General features: G+C 36.5%; 1 protein-coding gene across 9 annotated transcripts in view; it reads left to right on the forward strand.

The window, feature by feature from the left end:
• The window catches only part of Ralyl (RALY RNA binding protein-like), a 710633-nt gene that overhangs the window by 214406 nt on the left and 480227 nt on the right, over window positions 1–16000 (forward strand). Inside the window, exon 1 of one of the 9 annotated variants that reach the window (XM_011248150.2) lies at window positions 1626–1939. The exons of the other annotated variants lie outside the window; for them this stretch is intronic. The gene's annotated coding sequence lies outside the window, so the exon portion shown is untranslated. Of the gene's footprint in view, window positions 1–1625; window positions 1940–16000 lie in introns of those variants that run through there. 9 annotated transcript variants of the gene reach the window in all.

The following is a 16000-nucleotide window of genomic DNA, read 5'->3' on the forward strand; positions in this document are numbered from 1 at the left end:
TTAAGTGAAATAAACCTGGTTCAGAAAAAATAATACTGTGTTATGTAGAAGACAAAAATTCTATCTGAATGTAGTCAAGAGCTATTAGTGGAAGATGGAAGGGGAAGAGAAGGGAAAACAAAGAAATAGTGGGTTTAATTAGCTCACACTGCATCTAAAGTAACGTACCAGCTCTATCTCTTCCTACTATATGTGTGTGACTATACATGTGTTATTTGTTGGAACATAAACATTTAACATTTATTATCTTACAAAGAGAATGCCAAGGTAGTCCTACAGCCCTCACGTGCAGCCAAGCCCTTGTGCGCCTCTTTGGTGACATTTCTGAGTTTTCTCATAATTAAAATTTAGCAGACTACTCATGGTACATGGTCACCAACAAAAAATTCAGTGGAGGTTAAAGTGTGTGTACCTCAGTTAGGAAGTAGTATCACAGTGGGCAAGTGGGGTTTCCTTCTGACATAAATTGTAAAACAAAGTGATCACCCTTGGCAAAAGTCCGTAGGATATTAAATAACAAGCAGAAAGGCCTTAGAAATTAATTATATCAACAATATCACCAATCCATGCCCCCTATCCTACTGAGAACATTTTCAGTCTAGTCAACTTGTTTACAAATCATCCTTATTTGGTGTACTGGCTAGTTTTGTGTCAACTTGACACAGCTGGAGTTATCACAGAGAAAGGAGCTTCAGTTGAGGAAATGCCTCCATGAGATCCAGCTGTAAGGCATTTTCTCAATTAGTGATCAAGGGAGAAAGGCCCCTTATGGGTGGGACCATCTCTGGGCTGGTAGTCTTGGTTCTATAAGAGAGCAGGCTGAGCAAGCCAGGGGAAGCAAGCCAGTAAAGAACATCTCTCCATGGCCTGTGCATCAGCTCCTGCTTCCTGACCTGCTGGAGTTCCAGACCTGACTTCTTTGGTGATGAACAGCAGTGTGGAAGTGTAAGCTGAATAAACCCTTTCCTCCCCAACTTGCTTCTTGGTCATGATGTTTGTGTAGGAATAGAAACCCTGACTAAGGCATTTGGTAAGAATTTCTTAAAATTTTTTTGAGTATGATTCTGCGCTTATTTCAACTAACAATATTATTTTGCTTCAATATATCTGAAAAGACAAAAGTAGATGTTCATCTTTTAAAAAAAAAACTGCTTCAATAATTTTGAGTATCAAGACATTCATTTACATATTCAGGGAACATTTGAGAGGCAAATATTCATATCAGTATGCATGCTTCCCTGGAAATCTAAGGGACAAATGGTAGAAATATACACAAAACAAATTTTGAAAGATGATATTATGAATGTTTAATAAGTGTTAATTCAGGAACATAAAATATGTATTTCTTAGCTGTGTTTGAAACATTCGGTTTTTCTTAATTAACCCATTACTCAGAACCATATTTTTCCTGAAACTCTGCCTATTAGGCTTTGAAGTTTGGTTAATAGTAGAACTAATTTTTTCCTTTGGAAAGCCTAGGAAGATTATGGTTATTTTGACCATCTTCTAGTTTTGTTTTAAATTCTAGTCATAGGGATCTTAATGTATAAATACATTTCTGTTAATCAATTTTTTATTAGAACTACATTATAGATAGAGTAATATCTTTGCTCCAATGTATCCCCAGAATTGCATTATTTTATAAGGCAGTAGGGTTGTACAGAGGAGGAAACCATCTAGAAACGAAGAGCCGAGCTTATGCTCTTCAGCCCACTCTGATTATTGAGTCTTCACCATAGGCCACCAAGAGGTTAAACACAGAGCAGTTGAGCATACTATGGCACAGAGGAAAAGACTGGGGTGCTCTGCTTGCAGATGGAAGGAGACTCACTCTGAGGATTGGAGCCATCCCTAGAATGGACTATTTGAAGGTCTTGGGAGCTGTGGAGGATAGGGCCAACTTGGAGAAAACAGGTGATTAGAAGCATTACTTTTAAAGGTATGTTTTATACTTGGCACTCTCTTTTGTTCCTATTTCCATTTAACCCACTGGGTGGGCACTCTCTGAGTCCTATTATGATGCTCTATCTTACTACAATCCCAAAACAGTAGAGCAGGTAGTATAGATTGAAGCCTCTGGAATAGTGATCCACAACACATCTTATCTCTTTTTTCAGGCATTTTATGTGACTAAAACATCTCACTAACAGATACATATGTACTAACTCATAATTGCTCACTATGTGAACCTTGTCTTTGAATTAATCCCAATAACCCCAAAGTAGACACTGGTGCATTAGAGTTCAGAACACTGAAATTGTTGCTGGATTTCTCTCTGTGCCTCTGTGCTTCTTTCTCTCATATATGCAAGTGTATATGTTCATGCTCTGCACTTTTATATAAGTAGATATGGAGGGTAGAGATCAATATCTGTTATCTTCCTCAGTCACCCGCCATCTTATTTTTGAGATAGAGTCTCTCATTGAACCTGGAACTCACCAATTCTGATCAGAAAACTCCAAATTCCTCCTGTTCCTAATTACTTGATGCAGTGAATACAGGTCTAAGTTAAAATGCATGGCTTTTATGAGGGTGTTGAACATCTGAACTTATTTCCTAATAGTCACCTGACAAGCACTTTGCAAACTGAACAATTTCCCAAGTTCATTGGTGTCTTTCTGACCAAATCTGCAGATAACAGCAGGATTTCCAGAGATAACAAGAGAGAAAGACAGTGAAACATAAAGTCTTGAGATGTTTTTAATTTGTCACACACAAAAAGACCCTCTCCTGCTAACATGTGTGGTGTTGTTCCTGCGTCCGTCACACATAAACTAAGAATTGAACTCTGCATGGCTGCTTTTTCAAACTTTAGACTTCATTAAAACTCTCTTAGCTGCCTTCACTGCCATCTTTCTTTCTTTCTTTCTTTCTTCTTATGAATTATTCAGGGCAGATTTCACTTGAGGTAAATAGTTTGATTTGAAGGTTTTTGTAACTGGATTTAGACGCAACAAGAAGTGTTAAATGCTCAGAATGTTAAGTGTTGAGAATGGCACAGACTCCACTGTTAAGATGGAGAAGACTATTAGTGTTCTGGGGCTGCTGGGGTGGCTTTAGCTCAGTAACTATTTGTCATTCTGAAGAAAGCCAGGATGCTGAAGCCTACTGTATAAATCAGACCTTACAGGGAGCTTGCCTCCTGTGCAATTCCAGCATTCTAATCCACTTCACAGTTAGTGGGAGAGGTTTTGGATTTTTACAAGGTACAATTTCAAATTTTTATCTAACCTGGCCAATGTTTTATTAATATCCATCATTCTCTAGATATTATATACTAAGTATTAAAACCATTTTAGCTTTTGTGTTTCTCTTGAATTAAATAATATTTAAATATTCAATTCTTTTTTTAAAAAAAAAAAAGTGGACTAGAGAGTAATCACCTTAAGTGATATAAGGCACTTGTTTCATTTGTAGTCCTCTTTCTTGTATCCCGTGTGTTAAATTTTATTTTTTAAACACTGAATATGTTCATGAAAAACTGATTTATAGTACACATGAAAACTGTATTGCCTCAGAGATAATGGGAAGAAGTTGTTCAGTATAGTGTAGCATATTTAAAAACCAGTCCCTGGGTTTCTGTCTGTAACAGGAGCTGATCCTGTGCCACAGTACTCCATATCCAAATACCATTGGGGAGAGCTGGTCTCCCAGGAGTGCAGACACACCTGTGAGCATAAGTAAGACCACCACTTCTGCTCAAATTCCTGACCCAAGAGGGACCCACTCAGAGCCATCAGGACCCAGGAACCAAGGAACAGCCTGGGACAGGATCCTACCAGCTTCCATATGCACCCCAGAGCTGACCCACTATCATAGCTCTCCATACCCAAATTCCTCTCAGAGAGAACTGGTCTCCTGCGAGTACTAACACAGAGGCTTTCAGGAAGGACAAGCCACAGTTAGAGAGAGCAAGACCAGTTAACACCAGAGATAACCAGATGACAAGAGGCAAAAGCAAGAAAATAAGCAATAGAAACCAAGGCTATTTGGCATCATCAGAAACCAGTTCTCACACCACATGCAAGCCTTGGATACCCCAACACACTAGAAAAGCAAGACTTTGATTTAAAATCACATCTTATGGTGATGATAGAGCACTTTAAAAGTACATAAACAACTCCTTTAAAGAAATACAGGCGAACACAGGTATATAGCTAGAAGTCCTTAAAGAGGAAACACAAACATCACTTACAGGTAACCACAACCAAACAGGTGAAGGAATTGAACAAAGCCTTCAAGGATCTAAAAATGGAAACAGAAACAATAAAGAAATCACAAAGGGAGACAACCCTGGAGACAGTCCCCAAACTCTTATTTTAATTCTCTCACATGCTAAAATTTCCTTAACTAGATGGATTTCTGTTACAGCTGTCAACTAAAATTATATTCATAAAATTGTGCCTAGGTAGACATAAATTAAAGAAAACATTTTATTCATCTTTCCTGTACTAACATCATTAGTAACAGCATTTTATTTGCCAGAGAATAACATGCACCGTTCACCACTTAAGATGTGGTGGTGCTGAGCTAAGCCTCCTACAATGCATTCTGTAGACTAGGGTTTGCCATCACTTTGTGCTCCTATTTTGTAGCCTAAACATTGCTTGATATGTATAGTCCTGAAATACAAAGACATACAAATCCTTGCTATTAAATACTCTTCCAATGTGTATCAAAGCAGAAAGGTACCTGACCACAGATTCACTAAGTCTTCTAGTTTGATGCAGCAGGGAGTAATGGAGGGAATGTAGTCATGTGGGGTTCTGAATTACACTCATTCATATTTAGACTAAATGTCTGTAAATGAGTATACATGTGTTTTTAAATTTTAATCCTTTAGTTATATGTAAAGTTATACTGGTTTCAAAGCACTTATATATGCACACACATAGGCACACATATGCACGCATGTGCACACACAAACACAAGTATCACTTTATTCAGCAAATTGTTAACAAGAATGAATCCATATAGGAGATAAAGAATAGAATCTCCCAGAGATCATATTATAGCCATGATATCTTATAATTTTCTCTGTGGCTGTACAGTTCAGTTCTGAGGTATTTGCTAGATGTTCGTATGTCAATAACTCCTGAAAGTTTTTCTGTAGAAGTGTTGGTCTAAGGAATGTACTCGGATCACTGAGCTGTGCCTTTAAGGGACATTGTGGAATGCCATTTCTTCCTCGTTCTTTTTCTTGGCAAAAAATTAAGAAATAGCGACCTGTAAAGTGTGTTCCCTTGATTCCAGTCACTATAGCTAACCACCCATAGCTTGAAACTGTCTGCCAAAACTAATTGTACCTTTTCTATATTTATGTTATTTGTGTCAGGTCAAAATTAAGGTGCTAGGGCACACCTATGTACACATATGAACATTGTATTCTCATTCTCTGGAGGAAAGGATTTTCTTGTCTAACTATGATGGATGGAGACACTAGAAATGGCATACAACAGCAAATATGAGATTCCAAACTAAGAAATGCTGAGTTCTGATGGAAGAAACATGCAGCTTGCTCAAGTAGATTTCTTGACATCATGAATGTGTGTGTGGTGTGTGTGTGTGTGTGTGTGTGTGTGTGTATGTGTGTGTGTGAGAGAGAGAGAGAGAGAGAGAGAGAGAGAGGGAGAGAGAGAGAGAGAGAGAGAGAGATTTTAAAACCAAGGGGCTGTTTAAGTTCATTTAGCTCTAAAATTCAACCTATCAACAGTCAGTTATGACAAAGTTTCTAATGTGTTAACTACCTTTTCTTCTGCAATATAGTCTATTATTATTTCCCTCTACTATTATTTTAATTGAAGAATTAAATAGATTGAATATCATCATTGCACATACTGTAAGATTTATTTATCACTGAAGCAATTGAAAATATATGGAGAATTTTTAATTTTTTTCTCTATAGCTAAAGTAATAAACATAGCTAATTATCATTTAGCAGTCATAAGTCATGGAAGTGATTACCATCCTGTTCTGCATGGGACAATATTAGCACATAAAATATTAATAGTATCGTCGCTGAGAAGTACTGTGATGAGATATTAGTCTCATTTCTCTGTACAAATGCATCACAAGAAACAATGTAAGGAATGAAAGGTTTGTTTGGTGTGTAGTTGAAAAAGGGATATTCTCCATCCTGGAAGGAAACCATGGCAACTGGAGTGAGACACAACTCCCTACATTTCCTCCCCAGTCAGGAAAGGGAGTGGACAGAATCAGATGGGTGGTCATAAAATCCCAAAACCTGCCCTCAGTGAAGCATAAATTCTATATGGTTCAACCTTCAAAAGTTTCCACCATCTTCCCCAAAGCAGTGCTACAAGCTAGAAACTAACAGTTCAAACACTTGATTCAAACACATTGATCCTACAATGGGCAAACACAACATACTAGTACAAATGGAATCTTTATCTGACTTAGACTTATATTTCTCTTCTTTGAACACCATTCTTGTTACCCTATCAAAATCTCCTTGCTTTTCTTGGCTTGACTCAGATCTCAACTCTTGTATGAAATCACTCATAAATGTCTCATCTTAAGTGTGTAGACCTTTCCAGTTTTGTGTTTCTTTCTTAAGTCATCTCTCCCTTGAACACAATCTTTAAAAATGCTCAGGGGATGGCAACCTGAGATAGATGGTTGTGTTTATTTTTTCTTATCTTGTTCCTACAAAATAGGTCAATTCTCAAGACACTGCTTTTATGTTGCTTTACTGACATAAGCTGATGCTCTTCCAGGGAAACACTCGGTAAGTGGTGAAATAATAATGACTTGTGCTCTTTCATAAACGTAATAACATGGTGAAGATGGCATTAAAGTAATGAACATAGCATGAAACTCAAGCTAACTTCATTGACTTGTCGCTAATTCACTTCTGATGCCCATTGAATAGAAACTTACAGAGTAACTTTCCCATCTCTAATGTCTCAGTGTCTCTTCCATTGGTGTAGTAAAGCATTATCATGGGAGAAACTTATGGAAGAAAGGGCTTATCCATGCTCATGACTCAATGGTATAGTCGATTCTAAGAGGGAAGGTTCAACATCAAGAGAGTGAGGCAGTCGATCATTTCTTGCCATAATCAGAAGGCAGACCATAATGAAGTGCTGGTGTTGCTTGACTATTCCTGCTCTTCACATACACAGATAAGATTCCACTCACTAATAATATATGCATTGTCTGTTCACCTAAATTAATTTAATCAAGATCACCACCTGACAGCATGCCCAGTGCCCAGTCTCCCAAATGATTATAGATTGTGTAAAACTGTCAAAATTTACTAACCTTTATCGTAGGTGTGCCTTTTTGGTGGTCATAAAGATTTTCAGGAAAAACAAGGGCCACATGTGTCAGTTAGCTTTCTTCTGCTGTACTGACTTGAGAAAATAAATTTAAAGGGAGAAAACTTTATTTTTGTTTAGTATTAGAGGTTTTCGTCTGTGGTGACTTGTTCCCTCAAGACCTTAGGAATGTGGCAGCAACTTAAGTCAGACTAAATCTAGTCACATCATAACAGATAGGAAACAATAAAATATCCCTGGACACTGTCTTAAAGACACGCCTACTTCAAGTAGGTCATACCCCCTGGGTTTGTATCACCTCCAAATAGCCACATAAAATTAGAAAACTACTAATTTATTGGAAAACTACCAAGCAAAACTCATGACCCAATCAATTTCCCCAAACCCATTCCAAAGAGTTTTTGGACAAAACTTTCAACCTAAGTCCCCCAGTATTTTAGATGCATACAAGAGTGAATTCATTCTATTTCATAAGCTCACCCTTGAATACACACTCAGAAAACCGATATACAGCAAAATCTTGAAATGCCATGGTAGCTGTTCAATATTATTACTATCAGTATACCTCCTTATCAGTATACAAATGTAATATCATGGAAATCAAAAAATGTAAACATAGTTCAAGTAATTCTTTTTAATAATTTATTTTTTGATGGACATTGAAGGTTACTTAGTAACCTTCTTATCATTTGGAAGTTTTCTAAATTGTGAGGCTATTAGGAAGGAAAACAAACTTAGGGGGTGTGACCTACTTGAAGGGAGTGTGTCCTTAAGCCAGGGTACATGAGATATTCTGTTCTCTCATCATCACTATCTCGTCTGTTATCTTCTATGGTTAACTACATACTCACTGAGTGACATAAAATGAATGCCACTGTCTCAGTGTCTTCAATCAAATTCAAGAAAGACTACATTTTACTCACAAATCAAATTCACTCTATTAATAATTTGTTCCCATAAACCAAAAGACATTCATTTTTTCTTACTTGGATATAGTAAAATTATACTACTTATATCATTTCCATGATCTGCTTTCGCAAACATGTTTTAGGAACTAATTTAACTCCTATAAAATACAGCTATAATTCCTTTAACATAATAGTCTAAAGATGAATTTATCTTTACTTTTACAAGAAAATAAATTGTTTGAACATAGTAGTCTTTTCCTGTAGGATCATATTTTAAACCAGAGATAATATGACCACTTGTATCAATAAATATATTCTAAATTTTAAATAGTTTAATCAATCATGTGTTTTTATACTTTTTGAATAGTGGTCATAAATTAGCTATGCAACCCAAGGAAATTGTACATTTTACTAATTATGAAAAAACAATGTAGTTCCATATTACTTAGTTTGTACAAGAAAACAGAATTTAACTCCAGCACCTAATATATTCTGAATTTGGAAACACTGTTATGTTATGCAAATAATTATTGGATATAGAAGGAAAAGGAAAAATGATCTCCAAAAGGGTATTAATTTAAAGAACTACAGGATGTGTATTGACATTTTTCCCTTTCAAGACATTTTCTACAATGGTAAATAGGTACACTGACAGCAAGGGTATACAATAGCTAAACTGACATGTTTGGAAATCTGTTGTACATTTGAGACAGCTCTCTCTTTTTCTCTATAATTATATATCTTTTTCTCTCTGTCTTTTTCTGTGTCTTTCTCTGTCTCTGTCTCTCTATGTCTCTTTCTCTCTGTGTCTCTCTGTGTCTCTCTGTGTCTCTGTCTCTCTCTCTCTCTGCCTCTCTCTCTCTCTCTCTCTCTGTGTGTGTGTGTGTGTGTGTGTGTGTGTGTGTGTGAGTGGTAACTGTTATTTTTTGATGAAAGACTGTGACCTTTCAGGAATTGGAAAGTGTAGTTATATTTCTCTCTTATGACCTTGTGTTACATAACCAGTTTCAAATTCAGTTTCTTGATGGGAAGTCATCTTGGGGATTTCAATGCTGAAAAAAGTAGTGATGAAAGTAAATGGAAAAAGAAAGAAAAGAGAAGATCCAATAATGTATTGGTTTACATATACAGCTCATAGGAACATAACGTTAGTTAAACATATTTAAATATATTCTGATCAGAAAATGCTAAGTATGTGAAACATAAAAGGTGGGACTTCTGGCCACAATACACACACACACACACACCACCACCACCACCACCACCACCATCACCTTCATTTAGAATAAATAATTTACACTAACACATGCCTATGTGCATACAGACTCTTATCCAGAAATATCAATATTGAATACTTATATTTATGCAATCTGGAAAAATTTTTACTGCCCTGTGTCTAAAAGTATAAGAGACATTGAAATGAATAAAATGTCATCAAGGTGCTTTGTATAGTCAGTGTATGTGCTAGAATTTTTCTGTGGTGTTGAAAAGACAATGGTTGCTTACACTGTCCAAAGCTTCAGTTAAATGTATATTTCTAAGTACTTTCTGTACAGATATAAGCAGAATAATTTTTTTGAACTTAGAGCATTCAGAAACAACAGAAAACTTACACAGGAACATTGGTAGAATTATTTCATTTTCTCTCTCTCACCTTTTGTGGTGTGTGTGTGTGTGTGGGGGGGGGGTGTTCTGTATGTCTGTATGCAGACAAATAACTTGGTGTGTGAATTTGTTTTCATCTCTGTCCCTATACATGGGCAGATAGGTATATACACAGATAGGCAAACAGGCTGGTAGACAGACAGACAAATGACAGAAAAGACATTATCCTTTAAAGGATCAAGTTTTCTTTTTCTCCTGGATTACCAGTGTGCATTTCAGAATTTATCTTGTATCATAATGTCAATCTCATAAGCATATTACAAAATATCCTTTTGTACCAGGCTTGTTGACATGTAACTTATTTACTAAATTAAAATATGTGATGAAGTGTTATTCAGTTTTCCATGTGCATTTTAATCTCATTAATATTTCAATATTTATTTCATGAAAAAAAAAACTGGGGATGGAGTTATGGCTCAGCCTTTAGGAGTAGTTGTTGTTCTAGCCGAGGAACTAAGTTTGGTTCCCAATACTCACATGGTAGCTAAAAACAGTGGAAAATTGAAGGGATACAAACCCTTATTCTTGCTTCCCCACTCACTGTTCACACATTGTGCACATATGCAGGTATGCACAGAGAAACTCTGTCTTAAAACAAGACAAGCAAACAAAGTAACAGCAACAAAACAAAGAAAATGGAAAACATAACACTGCATACTACCACAATAATAAAAATGTCTTCACCAAATATCTTCAGAAGAGTAAAGCGCATACTGATTATGCTTTGCTTATATAGAATATCACTGATCTTTACAACAGCTTTGCACGTTAGGCACCAACAAGTTAGAGTTTTGATTCTGGCGTCTAGTGTGACTAATACCAAAAATAAGAGTGAAACGGATAACAGGGGAAGACTGAGATACTCTTATAAGTTCCATTGATCTGAAGTGTTTCAAAACCAGTGGCCATTAGTCCGAAAGCAGTAAGTCAGAATGAAGAACTGCCAGATAAAGCATAAGAGACCAAAGCTGTATTTGGTACATGTTTCCAATAACAATGTTGTTTACTTTAAATTTAATTTAATTTTAACTAAGTGACCTAAGTTTGTTAAATCTGCCAATCAGACAAATCAGTGTATCAAAAAGATCAATCTCCATGTCCTAAAATTTTTAATATTTTGAGTTTTGTTAAATATTAATTTGTAACATTGATGTGTACTTAACACTATCAATCTTCAAATGGAAAAAAAAAGTCTTGAAATAGTCACCTCTTATTACATGATGGAAGCTGTGGTCTGATTTCTCCAAAGGAATATTGATAGACTAGCAATCATCCTTCATCACTAGGTCATTTGCTATTTCATACAAATGAAGCTCAAGCATTTTAAAAATTTAAATACATAGCAGAACAAACTTATCTTATTGAATTTTCAGTCATCTGTATATACATTACTTTATTAAATAGTTTTTAAACAATTATTTGTATTTATTGAACTCACCATTGCTATAAATTTACTTAGGAGTATTGGATGATTTGTATAAAGGAAGGCTACTGATTTATTTGAGTTAATTTTATATTTTGCCACTTTGCTGAAGTTGTTTACCAACTAAAAAAATTATCTGGTAGAATTCTTGAGGTTGCAGATGTATACAATCATATCATCTGCAAATAGAGATGCCCTTATTTTTTCTTTGCCAAATTGCATCACCTTGATCTCTTTTTGTTGTCTTATTGTTGTAGCTAGCACTTTTAGTACCATATTGAATAGACATGGGGAGAGTGAGCGTCCGTGTCTTATCCCTGATTTTAGTGGAATTGCTTCAAGTATCAATCCATTTAATTTGATATTGACCACCAGTTTGCAGTAAATTGCTTTTATTATGTTTAGGTATGAGTCTTGAATTCCTGATCTCTCCAATGCTTTCAACATGAAGGGGTGTTGTATTTTGCAAATGTTTCTTCTGCATCTAAGGATATGATCATGTGATTTTTTTTCCTTTGAGTTTGTTTATATAGTGGATTATGTTGGTGGATTTTCCTATACTGACATAAACATGCATCCCAGTGATGAAGCCTACTTGATCATGATGAATGATGGTTTTAATGTGTTCTTGAATTTGTTTGCCAAGAATTTTAGTGAGTATTTTTGCATCTATATTCATAAACAAGATTGGTCTGCAGTTCTCTCTTTTGTTTGTGTCCTTGTGTGGTTTAGGAATCAGAGTAATTGTGGCTTCAAACAATGAGTTAGGTAGTGTTCCTTCTCTTTTTGTTTTATGGAATAGTCTGAAGAATATTGGTATCAGGTCTTCTTTGAATGTCTGTTAGAATTCTGCACTAAATCTATCTGGCCCTAGGCTGTTTTTGGTTGGGAAGTTTATAATGACTTATTCTATTTCCTTATGGGATATGGACATGTTTAGATAGTTTACCTGCTCTTGATTTAACTTTGGTGTATGGTATCTAGAAATTCATCCATTTCATCTAGATTTTCCAGTTTTGTTGAATATAGGCTTTTGTTGTAGGATCTGATGATTTTTTGAATTTTCACCATTTCTGTTGTTATGTTTCCCTTTTCATTTCTGATTTTGATAATTTTGATATTGCCTCTGGACCCTTTAGTTAGTTTGGCTAGGTGTTTATCAATCTTGTTTATTCTCTCAAAGAACCAGCTTTTGATTCTCTTTATTCTTTGTATTCTTCTCTTTGTTTCTATTTGGTTGATTTTGGCTCCGAGTTTGAGAAATTAGGGAAACAACTTCCTTCCCAATAGCAAAAAATAATATAAAATATATTGGGCTAACTCTAACCAAACAAGTGAATGATCTGTATGACAATAACTTCAAATCTCTCAAGAAAGAAATAGAAGAAGATCTCAGGAAATGGAGAGATCTCCCATGATCATGGATTTGCAGAATTACCATAGTAAAAATGGCCATCCTACCAAGGGCAATCTACAAATTCAATTCAATCCTCATCAAAATCTGAACATAATTTTTCAAAGACATGGAAAAGCAATTGCCAAATTCATCTGGAAAAGCAAAAAACCAGAATAGTGAAAACAATTCTTAACAATAAAAGAAGTGCTCGGGGAATCACTGTCCCTGGACTTAAGCTTTACTACAGGGCAATAGTGATTAAAAACTTCATGATATTTGTACAGAGACAGCCAGGTTGATCAATGGAATAGAATTGAAGACCCAGAAATAAAATCTTACACTTAGGCACACTTGATCTTTAACAAAGAAGCCAAAATTATAAAATGGAAAAAAGAAAGTATCTTCAATAAATGGTGCTGGTCTAACTGGCTGTCTTTACGTAGAAAACTGAAAATATACCCATATTTGTCACCTTGCAAAAAGCTCAAGTCCAAGTGGATCAAGGACCTCAACATAAGCCAGAAACACTGAATCTAATAGAGAAGAAAGTGTGAAAGAGCCTTGAACTCATTGGAACAGGGGGAAATTTCCTAAACAGAACTATAGTGGCTCATGCTCTATGATCAAGAATTGATAAATGGAACCTCATAAAACTGAAAAGCTTCTGTAAGGTAAAGAACATAGTCAGTAAGAGAAATTGGCAACCTACATATTGGGGAAAAATCTTCACTAACCTCATATCCAATAGAGGGAAAACCACACACACAAAAGCCAACCACACACACAAAACGAAACAAAACAAAACCCAATCCAAAAATGAGGTATAGAACTAAACTGATAATTCACAACAAAGGAATCTTAAATGGCTGAGAAACATCTAAAGAAATGATCAATGTCCTTAGTGATCAGAGAAATGCAAATCAAAATGTCCCTGAGATTCCACCTTATACAAATCAGAATGGCTAAGATCAAGACCTCAGGTCACAGCACATATTGTTGAGGATGTGGAGAAAGAGGAACACTTCTCCATTGCTGGTGGAATTGCAAACTGCTACAACTACTCTTGAAATCAATCTAGAGGTTCCTCAAAAAATTGGAAACAGATCTACCTGAAGACCCAGAAATACCATTCTTGGGAACATACCCAAAAGATGCCCCACCATACAACAGGCACAGATGTTTCACTATGTTCATAGCTGTCTTCTTTGTGATAGCCAGAAGCTGGAAAAAAACTCAGATGTCTCACTATAGAAAAATGGATACAGAAAATGTGGTTCATTTACACAATGGAATATTACTTAGCTATTAAGCAGTTTGCAGGCAAATGGTTAGAACTAGAAAATATCATCCTGAGTAAGGTAATTCAGACGAAAATGGACATGCATGGTATGTACTCATTAAGAAGTGTATATTAGCTTGAGAGAGAGAGAGAGAGAGAGAGAGAGAGAGAGAGAGAGAGAGAGAGAGAATAACCAAGATATAGTCCACAGAACTAAAAAAGATCAACAAGCTGAAGGGCCTGATGCCTCAGTTCCACTTGGGAGAAAGAAGAAAGCAACCACAAGGGGGGAGGGAGGCAAGGACCTGGGAGGAAAAGTGGGCGGGTTGAGAAGAAAAGGGGAACATGACCTGGTATTGGGAAGAGAAAAAATACTGAAGTTTTGAGAGCCAGCACACAAATGGAAACAGTCAACCTCAGGAGGTAGGAGGTTGGGGGGCCGTCTAGAATGTACCAGAGAAGTGAGAATTGAGAGACTCTCAAGACTTAGAAGGAGGAACCTTAGATTAAGTGCCCTACCATGAGGAGAAGAAACTTGTGGAGCCTACCTCCAGCAGAAAGACAGGGCATCAAATGAGGGATGGGGTTGCTATCCCACAGTCAAAAGTCTTACCCATAATTGTTCCTGTCTGAAAGAACTTCAGGGATGGAAATGGAGAAGAACCTGAGGAAAAGAAGGTCCAGAGATGGGCCCAAAGTGGGATCCAGTTCAAGGAGAGGCCCCAGGGCCTGACACTATTACTGAGGTTATGGAGGGTTCACAAAAAGAGACCTATCATGCCCTCTGGAAGACCCAACAAGTAGCTGAAAGAGTCAGATGCAGATATTTGCACCCAAGGAATGGACAGAAGCTGCTGAACCCTGTGGTTGAATTAAGGAAAAGCTGAAAGAAGCTAAGGAAGAGGGCGACCCTGTAAGAAGACCAGCAGTCTTAATTTACTTGGACCCCTGAGGTCACTCAGACACTAGATCACCAACCAGGTAGCATATACCAGGTGACATGATGCCCCAACACATATATGGCAGAGGACTGCTAGGTCTGTGTTCAGTCAGAGAAGATGTACCTAACCCTCAAGAGACTGGAGGTCCCAGGGAGTTTAGAGGTCTGGGGGGGTGGGGTGAGGTTTGGGGGCTTCCTTATGGAGACGGGGCAGGGAGGAGGTATGGGATGTGGAAGAGTTGGAGGTTGGACTGGAAGGGGAGTAAAATCTGGAGTGTAAAAAATAAAAATTAATAATAATAATATTATTAATAAAAGAGTTAATTAATTGGTTCAAATTAGCATCAGTGTCTATTAGTCTATAATGCACTTAATTACCCCCTTAGACTTGATAGAATGGAAAAGAGGAAAGCTCTTCTTAAATGACTCTGAGGAGGGATTTAGGGGCAGGGTGAGTATACCTCCAAAATTGGGAGGGAGTATTTCAGTAGCCACTTCATTTAAGCTTTGGGACTATAGAATTATGTAAGAGGAGAATTTTCTCATAGTTCAAATAATATTGTTTTACATGTTAAAGTATTTAGCCTCATTGAAATGATTCTGCATGTTAATGACAGACATTAAAGCCAATGACATTTTTAAACATGAAAATTTCTGTTCCAACTCATCTTTACCCTCTACACTCCTGTGTTATACCTAACCTGTTAGCCTGTAATGCATTATGAATTCCATGTGGCAGAAATGAATTCTGACACATTTTTATCAAAGGTATATAGTCACTATTTTAGAACACAAATTCAGTTTTTATAACATTATTAAGAATTAAATATGTGTTCCATGAAGTAAGATATTTCATATTTTATTTTATGGGCTAGAGTCTCTTTTTCTATTTTGTGGCTCCATCATAGATAAGTGTCAGAATGCCATAATCTTCCAATATTACAGTTAATGTTTAATATAATAAGCAAAACATATTGAGGTCCCGCCTCAGCAACCAGAGAAAGGTGGCAACGGGAGAGGCACTAATGCAATAATGACTTGAACTCAGTACTGAATGCAAGCTGTCCCTGTTCAAGTGCTCTCTCTTT

This window comes from Mus musculus, chromosome 3, assembly GCF_000001635.26.
Source record: "Mus musculus strain C57BL/6J chromosome 3, GRCm38.p6 C57BL/6J".
Taxonomy (NCBI): Eukaryota; Metazoa; Chordata; class Mammalia; order Rodentia; family Muridae; genus Mus; species Mus musculus.